The sequence below is a fragment of the Amphibalanus amphitrite genome, unplaced genomic scaffold, assembly GCF_019059575.1.
Source record: "Amphibalanus amphitrite isolate SeventyFive unplaced genomic scaffold, NRLGWU_Aamphi_draft 000012F_arrow, whole genome shotgun sequence".
NCBI lineage: Eukaryota > Metazoa > Arthropoda > Thecostraca > Balanomorpha > Balanidae > Amphibalanus > Amphibalanus amphitrite.
In genome coordinates, this window is record NW_024881508.1 from 1,191,431 (window position 1) to 1,204,711 (window position 13,281).

At 52.4% G+C, this 13,281-nt stretch overlaps 1 long non-coding RNA gene across 1 annotated transcript; it reads left to right on the top strand.

The window, feature by feature from the left end:
* Positions 1-2,308: 2,308 nt before the first annotated feature.
* On the top strand, positions 2,309-9,701 carry LOC122383174. Its single transcript, XR_006256794.1, has 3 exons — positions 2,309-2,337; positions 4,101-4,172; positions 9,363-9,701. It is a non-coding gene; the product is annotated as an uncharacterized LOC122383174 (long non-coding RNA).
* The last annotated feature ends 3,580 nt before the right edge of the window (positions 9,702-13,281 follow it).

Consider the following 13,281-nt stretch of genomic DNA (forward strand, 5'->3'; position numbering starts at 1 on the left):
TGGCTGGAGGACCTCAGAATCCAGATCGACAAATCGGCCCACTTCGGCGTCAGGGAGAGGGAGGAGGTCAGGGGCCTCCTCATTATCCTCAGGCGAACATGGCCGGTGGAGGAGAGCGAGTCATTTGGTCGTGTGACATGGAATGGTTTGATTGGGTTGGGAAAATAAAATGAGAGCCCACGATATGAGAGCATTGACCGTCCTCGACAGTGTACACCGTCGACTGTGCACTGACGCGGCCGGCGCGGCGGCGCCCAGTCGACGCTTTCCGGAGGGAGGCCATTCGCCGGGCAGTGCAACATCACGCGCGGAAGGCCTTCATTATAGCGGGCGGCAACGACCTCGCCCGGCCCGACTTTAACGTTCACCGCTGGATCACACAGCTGGAGGAACTAACGCTCGGCCTTCTCGCCGCCGGGGTCGCATAGATTTGGGTGCTCCCAATTCCCCCTCGCGCCGTGCTCCACAAGGCCACCGTATCGGCGCGGCGGTTCCGGCGCCCACGCTGGTCCGTCAACAGGATCCTCCGTCGGTTGTTCCGCCGCTCCCCGGTCGTGGTGCTGTCATTCGTGTTTCCGCCGATTTCCTGGGGTCGGATGGCGTGCACCCATCGATGGCCGACTGGCGGGCTCTCGCAGAGGTCGTCCGAGTTGCCACCTCCTCCCCAACGCCAGTCCCGGGGCCTCCCCCCCCCCTAATAACGAGCTGTTCCCACGGTGAAAGTCAAGCTGAAAAATATGAAGAGCCTGTACCAGGAGCGGAGGCGGAAGATGTCTGGCTCTTGTGCAGCGGCGGTTCCTCCATTAGGAGGAACTTATCCAGCGCCTGGAGCTTCTGGATGAGCTGATGGCAAGCCGCCGTTCTATATACTGCCACTGCCTCAGTGGCTGAGCTGAGCCGGTTGGAAGGCCAGTGGCCATCCAGCCGGATGTCGCCGTACAGTATTCCGTCGAGGCGGCGTGGATGCTCGGGCAGCAGTGACAGCAGCTGCAGAGGTAGGAGCGGCTACGGCAGCCGTGCGGCGGCAGTGTCGGCCGCGGCGCAAGCAGCAGCCGCGCTAGCAGTGTCACCGAAGCTGATGTCAACGTGGGTGGCAGCTGTGCAGCTCAGCAACTTCACCCGCTGAGACGGCAGGTCAGCTGCCGTCTACAGAGGGGGCCACAGAGAGCCTAGAGAAAAGCTGGTGACTCTGCTGGAGGCCAGCGTCGCCCGCGATGGCCAGGTGCTCAAGACCATGGCCGAGAGTGAGGCCAGCATGGCGGAAAGCCTGGAACGGTCGGTGGAACAGGGCGAACAACATTTGAACTTATGTACCGAGATGGTGCGCGCCCTGCAGCAGTTTATGGGGCAGCGGGGACCCGGCCGCAGAGACGGCTAAGGAGAGGCTGCGGAATGTAAATATACATAAATGAGACTCTGACAACTCTTTGTATCCTTTGACAGTTCGTCCTCGCTTCGGGTTTGTCGTATATTCCATGGGCTTGTCGTATATTCCAGCACTTGTAAATCCACAACTGGCCGTCGTGGTGTTGCTTCGGTGTCTCCGTAAGTGTACTGTTCTTATATGGCGAGTTATGCTTGACTCGCATGTGTGTGTGTGCACGAAGTTACGAGGAAACACGTTATTATACCAGTGAAGCGTCTTTTCGTCGATGAGAGATTGAACGCGCTCGATATGTAAAGGAAAAGTAGTCCAAATACATATGTACATATACATACTTCGACCATGCTGCAAGCTCGCAAACAATCGCAACACGACGTAATGAAATGGACAGAAACATAATGGGCATGGCCATGACGGGCTTGGTGACGATGCAAGTCAGTCAGTGTGGAGGAACATGAAACCTGAGTGGAGTGGCGCAGCCCAAGCAAGAGAAGTGGTCAGATGGTCTGGATGCATGACAACACATTGCTCCTCACTTCAACACGCGGTGAGCATGTATTGGGTGGGACATTACTAAAGGGAAGAAATGCAATGACGAAGCAAAGATGATGAAACGTCGCAACGCACGACTCGAGCCGCAGCTGCCACCCGCAGACAATGCCTAAGCGTTGCATACATCCGGTTGCTTGGTTGCCCAAATACATCTCGGGCACCGCAATGACTGAATACGTTTGTCCTTTCAAGCAAAAACACAGCACAGCTGAACAGATAACTAAGATCACTGTTTGCCCTACGGTTCGAGCAGTCGTCTGCATCACGTGTGTTCCCGAGTTCAACCCATACGTACACATGGAGTAAGCGTGTGACCGGCGTGTTCAGTTATGACCAATGACTTTTCGATCCGAACGAGCTTTGATGTCAGTTGTAAGGTGTGTCGCGGTATGTTTATTAAGGTGTATCGCGGTATGCTGAAACAACCCATCATTCTTTCTATAATGTAAATTTACTTCACCAAATCATATTGGGAAATATTCCCTCTAAAGGGTGAGTATACAGTACATCCTAAGGCAAGTAGTTAGTTATGGGGAGGATCCCAACCAACTTAATTTAATGAAATGAAACAATCAACGTCGAAGGTAAGCGATGGCTTTGGCCTCAATTTCCATCACAGGGAAATGTTACAATGCAACCACGCTGCTATTACATTTTGCAAGCTGCCGCCACACATATAATGGTGTTGGAGCATTGGGCCTGTTGCTAAAACCATGAATACCCAATTTGATGCATGTAATGGCAGCGTGCTGCTATCTTCGGTGAGACAAAGCCCAGTGTTCCAAATGCTCGTTTCGATCCGGCCAAAGCAGTACAAAATGGGATGGCTATTTGGGAGATCAGACCGGTCGTGCCAGCCGTGATGGATAACAAGAACGACCCCGGCGAACTGCCGAAATTAACTACCCAGAGGCTACCCTTTTGCTTCATCCCGGCTGGTATCGATTTGGGATTCACCTTCATGCATCCTTTTGTGACCTCCAAATAGCGAAATCAGATTTCGCAAAATAAATACACTAGCTTGACACATGGATGTAAAACCAGGCCTAGTTCACGACCAGTGGACAAACACTACGCCCAATAGATGTAGTGGCAACAAACATGCTTTCGACACCATGTAGAAATGTCTCTGGTAACTGGAAGACTATAGGTATGAAATTTGACTGCATGTAGATCGAACTTGCATCTGCATGAATGCCAATATGTAAAATTGTAACGGGGATGTATGTGACTATGTATGTGTGTATGCAATTATGCATGTATGTCTGTCGCCATGTAGGTTTGTATGGATGTAGGGAAATTGCCGTCGTCATCCCGCCGAACGTGGCGCTTACGACTGAGACAATGTACGTGCGGTTGTATGAGTGTATGTAACAGTATGCTGGCAGGCCAGCGGTGACCCGGACAGCAACTGACAGAGGACGAGCAAAGGGGCGAACGGGCCCGGGGCGCTAATGGCGTGCCGAACATCTCCGGTGCGTTGTGCCGCACTGGCAGGGACTACCTCCGTCCCAACCCTCAAGTCATCCGCGGTGCCGGGAGGTAGCAAGCACAGCGGCGATCAAGCACGGCGGCGATCAGATGAACGACCACGGCGGCAGGCACGGCTGGCGATCGCCGACGAGAGCCGCCGGGTGTGGTCAGATCGCCCTGCACGACTGGGAGCCGCGTCGCTCTCGGCTCGGTCAATGTCGCCGTCGGAAAGCAGAAAAGAGAGAGGATGTCGTCGTCGCGGTGGCAGAGAAGAGAATGAAGTAGAAGCCGTCGCGGATGAAGCCGTCGCGAATGCAGAGAGGATGTGAAGTGTGTCGCCATGAGGGCTGATGAGCGGACCAGCCCGGCCGGTTGCAGCTATGCACCGTACGCCGGCTGGACACCGCTGAAGAGGTGCAGCGGACCCTCCAAACCGCTGCTCTGGCTGGTGGCTGCTGCTCGACGACTGTGCGATCAAACTGACTGGTGGCTGCTGATCGACTACTGTGCGATCGGATTGACTGGGGGCTGCTGGTTGACTACTGTGCGATCGGACGGGCTGGTGGCTGACGGTCGACTACTGCGCGACGGCACCGCGACGGCTTCCGAGCCGCCCCAAAGTAAGGGGATTTAACCCCAGGCCCAAAGAGGGGGGAATTTATGCAAGGTGTGTCGCGGTATGTTTATTAAGGTGTATCGCGGTATGTTCATTTTCGCCCGCCTTTTGACATTTAGTTTATATAAGATGTAACGCTAGGAATTCGTGTATCGCGGTATGTTCATTTTCGCCCGCCTTTTGACATTTAGGAACACGTCGAGGTCAGCGTAGTCAGAACCGTAAGTCACTGTCGCCCGATCCATTTTAGCCTCAGACCGGGTGACAGGACTTATCCGCCTTCGGGCGAGTATATAACCGCAGCGGGGAGTGAGAACGGGGTCAGTGCCTGTACGCCGACCAAGCTGCAACGCTGCACCCGACCTCAACCACGCTGCTGGTAAGCTGGCTCGAAGGTAGGTTCCGACTACGCAGGGATGCTGTGCGAGCTCAAGGCACATCCCATAGATAGGTAGGAGCAAGCGGGTGGAGGGTTAGGTTAGCATGCGTGGCGTTAGGGTATTGTTAGGGTAGATAACGTTCGCGGTAGGAAATTAGGCTTTTGAAATGAAAACGTATAAATTCGCGCAGTCCGTTATAATCACATTACGAAATTACGAACAATAAATGGGGCATTGAATTGACCAGATGCTTTTGGTAACGGGATGAGTCGGAGGAGAACGGGGATTGAGCGGAGTCTAACTTTATCGGTACATTAGTAAAGTCATCAATGGCCAGGAGCTTCACTCCTAAACCCATAAGGGCGCGCTACCAACCGCGGTGTGCCTCAAAATGGCGGAGTGATTCTCACTGGTACCACGATGCATTGTAACTTAACGTAAAATAGTAGTATTAGACATTGGGATGTACGTGGCCCGAGTGGCAGTCGGGCACAGGCTGGGAGACGTCTCAGCCTAACACGGACATCATGTAGAGTAGTAGTAAAACAACCAGAGGGGAGGCTGCGAAAGGCCAACAGGACCGGCCCGAGCCCCCCCCCCCCCCCCCCTACACAGTGAGCGATTGCCAACAGTATTCAGCCAATTGAAAATGTAAAAATGTATCTAAAAGGACGGGAGCATGGCAGAGCGAAGGAAGCCCGCCACACGCGGTCCGCCGCCGTCAACAGAGGGGTCACACAGAGCCTAGAGAAAAGCTGGTGGCTCTGCTGGAGGCCAGCGTCGCCCGCGATGGCCAGGTGCTCAAGACCATGGCCGAGAGTGAGGCCAGCATGGCGGAAAGCCTGGAACGGTCGGTGGAGCAGGGCGAACAACATTTGAACTTATGTACCGAGATGGTGCGCGCCCTGCAGCAGTTTATGGGGCAGCGGGGACCCGGCCGCAGAGACGGCTAAGGAGAGGCTGCGGAATGTAAATATACATAAATGAGACTCTGACAACTCTTTGTATCCTTTGACAGTTCGTCCTCGCTTCGGGTTTGTCGTATATTCCATGGGCTTGTCGTATATTCCAGCACTTGTAAATCCACAACTGGCCGTCGTGGTGTTGCTTCGGTGTCTCCGTAAGCGTACTGTTCTTTTATATAACATTACTGTTCTTATATGGCGAGTTATGCTTGACTCGCATGTGTGTGTGTGCACGAAGTTACGAGGAAACACGTTATTATACCAGTGAAGCGTCTTTTCGTCGATGAGAGATTAAACGCGTTCGATATGTAAAGGAAAAGTAGTCCAAATGCATATACATACTTCGACCATGCTGCAAGCTGGCAAACAATTGCAACACGACGCAATAAAATGGACAGAAACATAATGGACATGGCCATGACGGGCTTGGTGACGATGCAGGCCAGTCAGCGTGGAGGAACATGAAACCTGAGTGGAGCGGCGCAGCCCAAGCAAGAGAAGTGGTCAGATGGTCGGGATGCATGAACACATTGCTCCTCACTTCAACACGCGGTGAGCATGTATTTGGTGGAACAGTATAAAGGGGAGAAATGCAATGACGAAGCAAAGATGATGAAACGTCGCAACGCACGACTCGAGCCACAGCTGCCACCCGCAGACAATGCCTAAGCGTTGCATACATCCGGTTGCTTGGTTGACCAAATACATCCAGGGCACCGCAATGACTGAATACGTTTGTCCTTTCAAGCAAAAACACAGCACAGCTGAACAGATTACTAAGATCACTGTTTGCCCTGCGGTTCGAGCAGTCGTCTGTATCACGTGTGTTCCCGAGTTCAACCCAGACGTACACATGGAGTAAGCGTGTGACCGGCGTGTTCAGTTATGACCAATGACTTTTCGATCGGAACGAGCTTTGATGTCAGTGAGCGACTGCCACCAGTCTTCAGCCAATTGAAAATGTAAAAATGTATCTAAAAGGACGGGAGCATGGCAGAGCGAAGGAAGCCCGCCACACGCGGTCCGCCGCCGTCAATAGAGGGTCCACACAGAGCCTACAGAAAAGCTGGTGGTGACTGCTGGGGGCCAGCGTCGCCCGCGACGGCCAGGTGCTCAAGACCATGGCCGAGAGTGAGGCCAGCATGGCGGAAAGCCTGGAACGGTCGGTGGAGCAGGGCGAACAACATTTGAACTTATGTACCGAGATGGTGCGCGCCCTGCAGCAGATTATGGGGCAGCGGGGACCCGGCCGCAGAGGCGGCTGAGGAGAGGCTGCGGAATGTAAATTACATAAATGAGACTCTGACAACTCTTTGTATCCTTTGACAGTTCGTCCTCGCCTCAGGTTTGTCGTACATTCCATGGGCTTGTCGTATATTCCAGCACTTTAAAATCCACAACTGGCCGTCTTGGTGTTGCTTCGGTGTCTCCGTAGGTGTACTGTTCTTATATGGCGAGTTATGCTTGACTCGCATGTGTGTGTGTGCACGAAGTTACGAGGAAACACGTTATTATACCAGTGAAGCGTCTTTTCGTCGATGAGAGATTGAACGCGCTCGATATGTAAAGGAAAAGTAGTCCAAATACATATACATACTTCGACCATGCTGCAAGCTCCAAACAATTGCAACACGATGTAATGAAATGGACAGACACATAATGGGCATGGCCATGACGGGCTTGGTGACGATGCAAGTCAGTCAGTGTGGAGGAACATGAAACCTGAGTGGAGCGGCGCAGCCCAAGCAAGAGAAGTGGTCAGATGGTCGGGATGCATGACAACACATTGCTCCTCACTTCAACACGCGGTGAGCATGTCTTGGGTGGGACATTACTAAAGGGAAGAAATGCAATGACGAAGCAAAGATGATGAAACGTCGCAACGCACGACTCGAGCCGCAGCTGCCACCCGCAGACAATGCCTAAGCGTTGCATACATCCGGTTGCTTGGTTGCCCAAATACATCTCGGGCACCGCAATGACTGAATACGTTTGTCCTTTCGAGCAAAAACACAGCACAGCTGAACAGATAACTAAGATCACTGTTTGCCCTGCGGTTCGAGCAGTCGTCTGTATCACGTGTGTTCCCGAGTTCAACCCAGACGTACACATGGAGTAAGCGTGTGACCGGCGTGTTCAGTTATGACCAATGACTTTTCGATCCGAAAGAGCTTTGATGTCAGTTGTAAGGTGTGTCGCGGTATGTTTATTAAGGTGTATCGCGGTATGCTGAAACAACCCATCATTCTTTCTATAATGTAAATTTACTTCACCAAATCATATTGGGAAATATTCCCTCTAAAGGGTGAGTATACAGTACATCCTAAGGCAAGTATTTAGTTATGGGGAGGATCCCAACCAACTTAATTTAATGAAATGAAAGTTGAAACAATCAACGTCGAAGGTAAGCAATAGCTTTGGCCTCAATTTCCATCACAGGGAAATGTTACAATGCAACCAAGCTGCTATTACATTTTGCAAGCTGCCGCCACACATATAATGGTGTTGGAGCATTGGGCCTGTTGCTAAAACCATGAATACCCGATTTGACACATGTAATGGCAGCGTGCTGCTATCTTCGGTGAGACAAAGCCCAGTGTTCCAAATGCTCGTTTCGATCCGGCCAAAGCAGTACAAATTGGGATGGCTATTTGAGAGATCAGACCGGTCGTGCCAGCCGTGATGGATAACAAGAACGACCCCGGCGAACTGCCGAAGTTAACTACCCAGAGGCTACCCTTTTGCTTCATCCCGGCTGGTATCGATTTGGGATTCACCTTCATGCATCCTTTTGTGACCTCCAAATAGCGAAATCAGATTTCGCAAAATAAATACACTAGCTTGACACATGGATGTAAAACCCTGCCTAGTTCACGACCAGTGGACAAACACTACGCCCAATAGATGTAGTGGCAACAAACATGCTTTACGACACCATGTAGAAATGTCTCTGGTAACTGGAAGACTATAGGTATGAAATTTGACTGCATGTAGATCGAACTTGCATCTGCATGAATGCCAATATGTAAAATTGTAACGGGGATGTATGTGACTATGTATGTGTGTATGCATGTATGTATGTATGTATTATGTATGTCGCCATGTAGGTTTGTATGGATGTAGGGAAATTGCCGTCGTCATCACGCCGAACGTGGCGCTTACGACTGAGACAATGTACGTGCGGTTGTATGAGTGTATGTAACAGTATGCTGGCAGGCCAGCGGTGACCCGGACAGCAACTGACAGAGGACGAGCAAAGGGGCGAACGGGCCCGGGGCGCTAATGGCGTGCCGAACATCTCCGGTGCGTTGTGCCGCACTGGCAGAGACTACCTCCGTCCCAACCCTCGAGTCATCCGCGGTGCCAAGAGGTAGCAAGCACAGCGGCGATCAAGCACGGCGGCGATCAGATGAAGGACCACGGCGGCAGGCACGGCTGGCGATCGCCGACGAGAGCCGCCGGGTGTGGTCAGATCGCCCTTCAAGACTGGGAGCCGCGTCGCTCTCGGATCGGTCAATGTCACCGTCGGAAAGCAGAAAAGAGAGAGGATGTCGTCGTCGCGGTAGCAGAGAAGAGAATGAAGTAGAAGCCGTCGCGGATGAAGCCGTCGCGAATGCAGAGAGGATGTGAAGTGTGTCGCCATGAGGGCTGATGAGCGGACCAGCCCGGCCGGTTGCAGCTATGCACCGTACGCCGGCTGGACACCGCTGAAGAGGTACAGCGGACCCTCCAAACCGCTGCTCTGGCTGGTGGCTGCTGCTCGACGACTGTGCGATCAAGCTGACTGGTGGCTGCTGATCGACTACTGTGCGATCGGATTGACTGGGGGCTGCTGGTTGACTACTGTGCGATCGGACGGGCTGGTGGCTGACGGTCGACTACTGCGCGACGGCACCGCGACGGCTTCTGAGCCGCCCCAAAGTAAGGGGATTTAACCCCAGGCCCAAAGAGGGGGGAATTTATGTAAGGTGTGTCGCGGTATGTTTATTAAGGTGTATCGCGGTATGTTCATTTTCGCCCGCCTTTTGACATTTAGGAACACGTCGAGGTCAGCGTAGTCAGAACCGTAAGTCACTGTCGCCCGATCCATTTTAGCCTCAGACTGGGTGACAGGACTTATCCGCCTTCGGGCGAGTATATAACCGCAGCGGGGAGTGAGAACGGGGTCAGTGCCTGTACGCCGACCAGGCTGCAACGCTGCACCCGACCTCAACCACGCTGCTGGTAAGCTGGCTCGAAGGTAGGTTCCGACTACGCAGGGATGCTGTGCGGGCTCAAGGCACATCCCATAGATAGGTAGGAGCAAGCGGGTGGAGGGTTAGGCTAGCATGCGTGGCGTTAGGGTATTGTTAGGGTAGATAACGTTCGCAGTAGGAAATTAGGCTTTTGAAATGAAAACGTATAAATTCGCGCAGTCCGTTATAATCACATTACGAAATTACGAACAATAAATGGGGCATTGAATTGACCAGATGCTTTTGGTAACGGGATGAGTCGGAGGAGAACGGGGATTGAGCGGAGTCTAACTTTATCGGTACATTAGTAAAGTCATCAATGGCCAGGAGCTTCACTCCTAAACCCATAAGGGCGCGCTACCAACCGCGGTGTGCCTCAAAATGGCGGAGTGATTCTCACTGGTACCACGATGCATTGTAACTTAACGTAAAATAGTAGTATTAGACATTGGGATGTACGTGGCCCGAGTGGCAGTCGGGCACAGGCTGGGAGACGTCTCAGCCTAACACGGATATCTTGTTTGTTTATTGGGGCTTAAGGGCGCGCCGACTACAAGGTCATTTTGCGCCCATAACTATATACAAGTAAAGCAAGTGTGTCACAAGAAAACCGGCGTAAAAAAGGCTTAAAAAAGCCTAAAAGCTGGTTAAAAAGAGCAAAGAATGGTAAAATACTCCAAGCGTATCGTAAAAGACAGCTGACTAGGCGTAGGGACTAGATTAGAATAGACGTATGGACTAGTTGGTTTGGTATCAGATCGAGTAGATTACTTGGAATTTGATTGAACGGATAAAGGAAAAGATGTTGCCAGATAAAACCCAGGGTGACTCGTCACCCAGCAAGTGGCGGACGGTGATATCCGGAGCGATGCGGCCCAGGTAGCGAGTCCGGTCCGGTTCCAAGCGTCGACAAGATAAAAGCACGTGGGCGACGGTGAGAGGCACGGCGCACCCGCCGCAAACGGGCTGCTCATCTCCGCGGAGAAGGTGGCCATGCGTCGCATACGTATGACCGATGCGGAGCCTGCATAAAATCACTTCGTTTGACCTGTTGTCTTGCGAGCAAGACCTCCAATGCTCCAGAGTCGGCTTCACCTCTCGGAGCTTCCTGCCTCCACGCAGGCGCCACTCTGCCTGCCACTCCGTTAGAATAAAAGATCGTACAGCAGGGTAAAAATCACGCGCCGGCAATGGCAACCGACGAGTGCAGGGTGCTGCAGCAGCACGCCTTGCAGCCGCATCTGCCAGCTCATTGCCATGAACGCCAACGTGACTGGGAATCCAGCAGAACTGAACAGATTTACCCGATTGTTCTACTGACTGAAGCCGAGCTAAAATGTCTTGAACGATCGGGTCGGCTGGATTAAAACTCCCTAGGGCCAACAGGCTGCTTAGGGAGTCCGATAAAATCAAGTAAAAAGGTCCGTCCGATACCTCAATAAAACACAAAGCCTTCTCGATGGCAACAAGTTCCGATGAAAACACCGAGGCGAAAGATGGCAACGAAAATGAACGGGTATCGTTGCCAGCGACGAAAGAACAGCCCGCTCCCTCAGGTGTTTTAGAGCCGTCTGTGAATACAGGAATAAAACCATCGTAAGAGGCAAGGTGTTCCAAGGCTCGGACTCGTGCCTCTGCAGGCAGCAACTTGCCCTTTGGAACTGCAGAAAGCGAAAGATCCACCTGTGGACTGACACTTTTCCACGGTGGAGGGGGCGCAGCCCAGGTACGACGAACGTTACGCAATGCTATGTCAGCTATTGAAAACAGTTCCTTCATGCGCACTCCGAACGAGGGTCGTAACCTTCCGTTACATCGGGTGGCATGACGTGAAAAAACGTATGGGTACGTCGGGTGCATAGGAAATTGGCGCAGTTTCAGCGCGTACCGCATACCCAACATCTGACGGCGGAGTGAAAGTGGCGGTTCATGCGCCTCAGCAAGAATGCTGCTCCTGGGCGAGGTGCGGAATGCTCCGGTGGCTACTCGGAGTGCTGCATGATGGACTGTATCCAGGACCCTCTTGCTAGATTCACTCGCTGAATCGTAGACAAAAGAAGCGTAATCTAGCTTCGATCGTACAATAGATCGATATAGAAGAAGAAGGGTCCTGCGGTCCGCACCATAAGATGTGCGGGCGACACATTTTAAAACGTTCAGGGATTTAAAACATCGTTCCCGAAGCGTTCTAAAATGTTCTTTATACGTTAAACGACTGTCAAAAAAGATCCCAAGAAACTTCGCCACCGGATGAGTAGGAATCACCTGTCCATAGAGCTGGATTCCCAAGGGAAGGTTGCCGCAGCGGCGGCGGCAAAAGTGCATAGCGACGGTCTTCGTTGTTGAAAAACGAAGACCGTTGTCACGACTCCATCTCTCCAACCGCGTCACTGCAAGCTGCAGCTGTCTGGCCATATGCCGAGCGCTTGAAGCGGCAAACCAAATGGCAAAATCATCCACGAAGAGCGATCTACCGATCGAGACCGGCAGATCATCAGCGATGTCATTAATCGCCACTGCAAAGAGAGCCACACTAAGCACCCCGCCCTGGGGAACTCCGTTCTCTTGAGTAAAACTGCTCGAAAGACTACTGCCAACTCGGACTTTGAACCGACGACCCGATAAAAAGTTCTTAATAAAGAGGCCCATCCGGCCGCGTATGCCGTACTTGTGTACTTTGGAAAGTATTCTGTGTCGTAACACTGTATCATAGGCCGCCTCAATATCAAAGAACAGTGCTCCAAGGTGCTTCTTTTCAGTAAAACAGGTGCGTATCTCGGTGTCGAGGGCCAAAATGTGGTCAACAGGGCTGCGGTGCTTTCTAAAACCGCACTGGGCGTTTGTAAAAACACCGTGATGTTCCAAAAACCAGCTAAGACGCACATTGACCATCTTCTCCATCAGCTTTGAAAGCGATGATGTGAGAGAGATGGGCCGATAGTGGAGAGGGTCATGTCCCGACTTGCCAGCCTTCAAGATAGGAATGATAGTGGCTTCCCGCCAGGTCTCAGGGAAAGTGCCAGTCTCCCAAAGCGAATTGAAGGTTGCTAGCAGCGCCTCGAGGGCAACCGCCGGGAGATGACGGAGCATGTCGTTGTGGACAGCATCCGGACCTTCTGAGACGCTGCGCAACGAGCTGATGGCAGACGTGAGCTCAGCCATAGAGAAAGGCTCATTGTACATCAAATTTTCAGCTGTGCTGAAGTCCACGGCGGCTGGTGCAGGTCGTGAGGACGGCTCTCCTCGGCAGCGCTGATAGAGTGCACGGCCTATCGTCTCTGCGACGTCTAAAGGGTGGGATATGTCCGTGTTGTTCACTCTTAAAACCGGAAGCGGAACAGAGCTGAACCGGCCTTCAATGCGCTTCATGCGTGCCCATATCTGGGTCGTAGGAGTAAAACGGTTTAAGGAACTCACGTACGTGCGCCATGAAACAGCCTTTGCCTCTTTTAAAACGCGACGGGCAAAAGCCCGCGCTTTCTTAAAAGCGATGAGGTTCTCAGTAGTACTACTCCGGTCAAACTTTCTAAAAGCGCGCTTCCTGGCACGAATCGCATCTCCGCATTCCTTGGTCCACCACGGGACCGGAGGACGACGAGGCTGACTCGACGTCTTGGGTATGCACCCGTTTGCGGAGTCAATGAGTAAACATGTAAAATCATCTGTAGACATCACA